Source organism: Passer domesticus, chromosome 11, assembly GCF_036417665.1.
Source record: "Passer domesticus isolate bPasDom1 chromosome 11, bPasDom1.hap1, whole genome shotgun sequence".
Classification (NCBI taxonomy): domain Eukaryota; kingdom Metazoa; phylum Chordata; class Aves; order Passeriformes; family Passeridae; genus Passer; species Passer domesticus.
Window position 1 is genome coordinate 739,898 of NC_087484.1, and position 6,662 is coordinate 746,559.

Genomic DNA, 6,662 nt, shown 5'->3' on the forward strand with positions numbered 1-6,662 from the left:
ACTGCTGAGGCAGAGAGCAGTGCTGCTGGGGCTGCTCATCCTGCTGGGCCCTGCACACAGAGCACAGCCAGCACTGCTGGGGCAGAGAGCAGTGCTGCTGGGGCTGCTCATCCTGCTGGACCCCGCACACAGAGCACAGCCAGTGCTGCTGGGGCAGAGAGCAGTGCTGCTGGGGCTGCTCATCCTGCTGGACCCCGCACACAGAGCACAGCCAGTGCTGCTGGGGCAGAGAGCAGTGCTGCTGGGGCTGCTCATCCTGCTGGGCCCTGCACACAGAGCACAGCCAGTGCTGCTGGGGCTGCTCATCCTGCACACAGAGCACAGCCAGTGCTGCTGGGGCAGAGAGCAGTGCTGCTGGGGCTGCTCATCCTGCTGGACCCCGCACACAGAGCACAGCCAGCGCTGCTGGGGCTGCTCATCCTGCTGGACCCCGCACACAGAGCACAGCCAGCACTGCTGGGGCAGAGAGCAGTGCTGCTGGGGCTGCTCATCCTGCTGGACCCCGCACACAGAGCACAGCCAGCACTGCTGGGGCTGCTCATCCTGCTGGACCCCGCACACAGAGCACAGCCAGCACTGCTGGGGCTGCTCATCCTGCTGGACCCCGCACACAGAGCACAGCCAGCACTGCTGGATCCTGCACACACGGAGCTGCCGTCCCGGCCCTTCCGGGCAGCTCCTGCTCTGTTTCCATGGGCACCAGGGGATGCCGCGCTCCCCTCGCGTTCCAGGAACTTGTAAGGCCCTTGCAAAGCCGGCGGAGCCCGGAGCAGTGTGTCCTCACGCTCCGAGAGAGGCTCGTGCCTTTCCAGCTCTTCCCAACTAGGTAAAGTATGTGCAAGGGCCCTGCCCAGCCTCTGCTCCATGCCGGCCCGCGCTGGCCAGCTGACCTGCTGCAAGAAATCACTTTGCATGGCTCTCGTGCCAAGTTTTGTCAGAGTAAATTGAAAAGCATTTAAACTCTTTATTTATAAACCAGTTTATTCTCCATGGCAGTGATGCTGGGCAAGGCTTCTGCTTATTTTGAGTCCAACCCTGCCTCTCTGTAAGAAAGCCTTTTGCAAGGTTTTGATCACCTTCAGTTTGATTTAAGGAATGAAATTAGTCCTTGACTAATTTTGAAACCAACTAAAAAGCAATAGAATTGTTTTGTCTGTGGGGACTGGTTTCACTGATAAAATGCACGGTCTCAGCCAGATTGCTGCACAGGCAGAGTGCACTGGCCATGCTGCTGCATCAGAGGCCTTGGCAAAGCAGGACTTGCTCTGTCCACTCCTTTATTCCCTTCCTTTTGAAACCAGAGTTCCTTTCTTTTGGGAATCTGGTTTTGGCTCAGTGCGTGTCTCTACCCCCTCGTCTCTCTCTTTTCAGTCCTGTTAGAAGTGCTGTGTGAATTCTCCAACTCTCTCTGCTCCTGACCAGCTGCTGTTCCAGGGCTTTTCTCTCCTGCAATATCCTCGTTTACACACCCACACTCCTTTTGTCCTCCTCAGGACTGCACCTATCAGGTCTAGAATTTCAACTCTGTTCTGTGTGGTCATGGGTCAGGAAATAAATCACAGTAAGGTGAAAGATGAAAAAAGGACTTAGATAATATGACAGAAATTATTTCCAAATGAGAAGAACCCTGAAGTGACTGCTAAAAAATTAGAGCTTGGATCTGACTGGAAAGGAGACAACTCGAGAAACTGAGCTTAGAGAAACCTTAGAATTGAATTTTGGCACGTCCAACAGCAGAATAAATCCCACTAATTAGAATGTATTTGAGCTAATTAGTAGGATCAGAGTTGAATTAGGAACACTTTTAATAGCTTGGAGAGGAAAGATAATAAGAGAAGTGCCAATTTTTCAAAATGTTGAGGAAAGGGGCAGGGGGAGGGGAAGGGTGAGAGAGGCCTCTCTAAGCAGAGCAGGGAATTCGGTCAAACTCGTGGTTACTGAGGCCCAATGAGGCCTCATGCAGCCCCAAGGCTGAGCTTGCTGGAGTGAGTAATGCAGTCCCCAGCCCCTGGCAGCCCAGCTCTGCACGCATCCATCCATGCATAGTTTCCACTGAAGGACTGCAGCCAAGCCAGGCGTGGAGCCTGGCTGTGGGGAGTACAAATGGGAAACTGGAATGTAAGGGGGAAAGGCATGCTTCAGAGCTTCAGCTCGTTAGAGAAAAACAGACACAAGCTTCCCTGCCTCGCACTCCAGACTTCCTCACTTTCTCATTCTGTTGCTATGGCATTCACAAAATTCCAGCATTTCAAGGCAGCAAAGGGGAAATCTGGCACATAACTGCAGGTTAATCAGTTGTTTGAAACTAAATCAGGTTCAGCATTTCTAAAATCACCCCAATGACAGAATCACAAGACCAGATAGGATGGAAAAGACCTCTAGGATCATGGAGCCCAACCTTTGACCGGCCTCTGCCTTGTCATCTGGAGCGGAGGTGAGCCCTGCAGTCAAGGCAAGCCATTCCCTGGGGCTCGGTGCCTCACCTGGAAAAGAGTCAGGCTGGAAAAGCCTCAGGCTCTGAGCACAGTAGCTGCCCTGCTGCAGAGGCAGAGGGGCTGTGGAGCCCCAGCCTCCAGTCAGCAGCAGGGACCTGCTGGAACACCCTGGGAAGGGCAGGGCTGCCCAGGGGCTGCCCAGGGCTGGCAGCCACAGCCTGACAGGGGCTGGGAATAGGTGACTCCTCTCCCACTGCACAGTGGAAGTGGTGTGTCACACCCAGAAATTACTGTCTACCAACAAGGAAATAAATTTAAAAATACTGGGGTTCTCTCTCTCTCTCTCTCTTTTTTTTCTGTTTTTAATTTCTGTATGGGCAGAATGTGTATTCCTTAAAATAAAAATCACACCAAAAAAACTATGAGCAACCAAACTTGGGGAATAAAGAGCAGCCCTTTGGAGACCTGCCCCCATGCCCCTGTCACTTGCTCAGGCATTTCTGTGCACAGCTGACAAAGGGAGAACAAAGCAGAGCCAGCCCTGAGCTGCACAGACTGTCCGTGCAGGCTCCCAGCTTGCTGGAGTTTCTAATGGCAACCACAAAAACTCTTCAGCTATGGCAAGCAGTGCCTCCATCCTTTTGTTGGGTCATGTTTGAAATCCTGCAAACTCTTTAAATAGCAACATCTTATGAAATACAGTCATCAGATTAAAGAGCTTTTATCTACATTTTCTAGGACTTTCTCTTAACAGTTCTCCTATGGAAAGAATGGTCTTTGAATTAGTGAGGGGAAACTCACTGTCAGAATTTTAAAATGGAATTGTAAAACTGGAAAAAAGAATGTATATAACTAAACTGGAGGTGAAGGGACACACTTCTCTGTTTCACAATTCTCCTTTAATATTCATATTCACTGAACAAAATTAGAAATAGGTATAACTTTTGGAAATTTTGATAATCTTTTACAGAAATCACCTACTTTAATGTTAGACTGACCTAATCTTACTAGACATGATTATCTACCTTGAAGGCTGTGGGAATTTTACTGGTGAAAGCATTGGGAGGTATAAACTGTGTTGGGAAATTAAATGCAAAACCAAAGAAGAACATATAATTCAAGCAAGGTGGGAAATGTTTTTCACATCGAAATATGAAATACGCACACACAAAATAGTTACCATATTGAAATTTCAAATACTTCCAGTTGGAAAATTCCCAGTCAACTCTGTAAGTGATGGAGCTGCCAGGTATCCTCCTCCTCTCACAGAGGAGACAATCTCTGCACCCACCTGTGAGGCAGCAAAGGAAGAGACATGATCAGGAAATCGGCTGGGAAACTGGCTGGGAAACAAGTAATATCAGGCTAAATATTAGCAAAGACAAAGTTCATTTTACAATCATAGACAAGAATTTGTAACCTCCATGACAAGAGTAACAGAGACAGCAGCAGCTCAGTCCTCAGTTGTGTTTCTTGGGTACACATTCTTAGTCTTTTTCTTTTCCTCCCAGTTCAGCAGTAAAACAGCATCTTGTTCAACTTTGATGCTCCATGGGCATTACCAGGCCCTTTATTCCTGCAGTACAATGAGATGTGCTTTTCCCCTAAAGCTTTTAGTGAATGCTGCAAAGCTTTCTGTTACTGCTGAGTATTTTAGCAACACCAAAAAAAAAACCAATTAAGAGGCAAGTAGGAATAATTAAATGTGTTCTGCCATCTTGGATTGATTTACAGGTACAATTTGGCTGAGCAGTGTTCAGCAGAGTAGTCTCTCACAGCCTATGTACAGTTGTAGAGAAAAGGAGGAGGGGGCAGGAGGTCGGAAGGCTCGACCCTTCCTGAGTTCTGCAGTGCTGTGGGGTTGCCTGTGTTGCTGGAGTAACCGTGTCCTCCTTGGGAAAATCCTGCTGCTTGCATTGCAAAGAGGCTCCACTCCCTTGGGTCATGCCCTGGACAAGCAGTGAGACCAGTGACAGGGGATCTCCCCAGTGCCGGGCTCTGTCACACTGACACCTCGTCTTTTCTTGGCTTGTGGTGACCCTGTCACTCCTGTGCTTGGGAAGGGTTTTTGTGGGACAGAGGGAGCCTTATCCCCCCTGCATGCTAATTCTGGGACAGAGCAGAGCTCTGAGCAGAGCGCGGCTGGCTCTTCAGCTGCCTGTGAACAGACCAGGGAGACAGAAGAGTTCCAGAAGAATGTTCTTTATACTGCTACTCCCCAGCTGGCAGTTAATACAGATGGGACACGCAGCCAATTCCTTTGGGGATTGACCAGCAACTGGGCACTTCTCCTGGAGCCACTCCAGCCCTCCCCTCCCCGGGAGGCACAGAGGGGACAGATGTGCTGGGAATGCCCCTGGGGAGGCCAGAGGCAGCAGGGACTGGCCCCAGCCAGCAGGGCATGGCCAGGACCATCCTACAGGACACAAGCAGTGAGCGCTGTGCTTGAGACAGGAAGCATTTGGGCCATGAATAAAGCCAGGTCTCACTGCTGGTTTTGCTCTTTGCACAGAGAGGCAAAGTGTGCTTTTGATGTGGATGCAGGGAGAAGAAGAATAATCCTCCATTTTCCTTGGTAGATTTTCAGGCAATAAAAATGTTCCCCCTGAGCATATCTGTGCACACCTGCCTCATGCTGGTCACGATAAACAGGGGTTCTGGATATCAGGAGAGTTTGCCTGCAGGCAGGTATGGAAATGCTCCAGTTTGGTGCTGATTCCTCACATCAGCTTTTGGTCTTGTGGCTGGGAAAGGGGAGGTTCCCTTAAAACCCTCCCTCATAAATGCCCAAGGTCCCTATCTGGGTTGACTGGAGCGCTGTGCAGGCGGGTGGAAAGCTGCCCTGCAGGTTCCTGCCCCCATCCCAAGGGTGCAGCACTGCAGGCTCTGCGCTGGGCAGGACCTGGCCCCAGGGAAGGACTCGCTGCCCGGCCTGGGCTCTGAGCCTCCCAGCAGCCCCAAGGATTTCAGCAACCTGCCTTTGTCAGAAGGCCTAGTAACCACGTGTACATTTTCTTCTCTTAAATTACAGAGCTGATTTTACATTTCTTCTGATGGCAATTTTATTGTAAGGTCTTATTTCTGTTTTACTGCACATTAAATGGAACAGGTGGCTGTTCAGGAATCCAAATTACTCCTGTAGCACAGTGAATAAGTATGTGCAAGAGAATAATCTTGTAAAAGCTGATTACCTCGGTCATTAATAATTAGGATTTATGAGTTAAGTAATATGCTGCAATACCTTGGCAATTTCATGTGGAAAGTTAAGAGATAATTTTAGAAATAATCCATTGGGAAATCCCAAGTGACAACTAAACCAGCATCTTAGGTTCTGCCTGTGGCTTCTCCCTTCAGCTCTGGCTGTTTGAAGCTGGAGTGGCAATTTGCAGTCTTGTCTCATTTGTGGACATACACATTTGTTAATTTTAATTTCTTTGTGCATTGCTTAATTGGATTCTTAGCAAGATTTTTTGTTTAACGGGGTTCTCCTGGCAGAAGAATTAATAATACATCTGAAGTTTAAGTGCATGTACACAGAGTTATCTGGTCTTACATTTTCTTCTATATTTTTTTCTGATTATTAAACAGAGTCAGTATAAATTAAATTTTCATATATTTAAAAAGACAAGAAAGTACTTCCAATCTACTCTGATTTTTTTTTCTTATTCAGTGATATATGAAATCTGGCAAATTCAAGTCTTGCAAGTGTGGAGAGGACAATTACAAATCTAACAATATATTTTCTGTCCCTTCTCCCTTCAAGTTCAGCCCGGTGCCTAAGTGGGTGCCCATCTCTAGGTAAGCAAGACTTTTATTGAGCACCCCTGCACGGCAGAGCTGTCACTGTGTGGGCAGGGCCTGGCTCCAGCATCTCCAAACATTCCAGCTATTTCTGCTCTGCCAATTACACAGGAGCAGAATCACACCTAGATTTTGCCTTTCAGGTGTTTGAGGGAAACCAGACAAATAATTCAGCTTCGTGATTCGGTGCTAGGGAAGCATTCTATAATGTATTTTACATTCCTAGCCAATGTGGCATTTAGTAGTGGAGCTATTTTCTCATGTAAATGCTCCCTGTGCTGTGACAAAAGAGCTTTTAAAATACATGACTCCTTATTTTTTTCCAATGGAAGTACAGGCAGATTTTAACTGTAGAGGAGCAGACAGCAAAGTAAGAGCATGTTGAAATTGATACTGAATGTAACAGAGCAGAAGAACGCCGGTGTC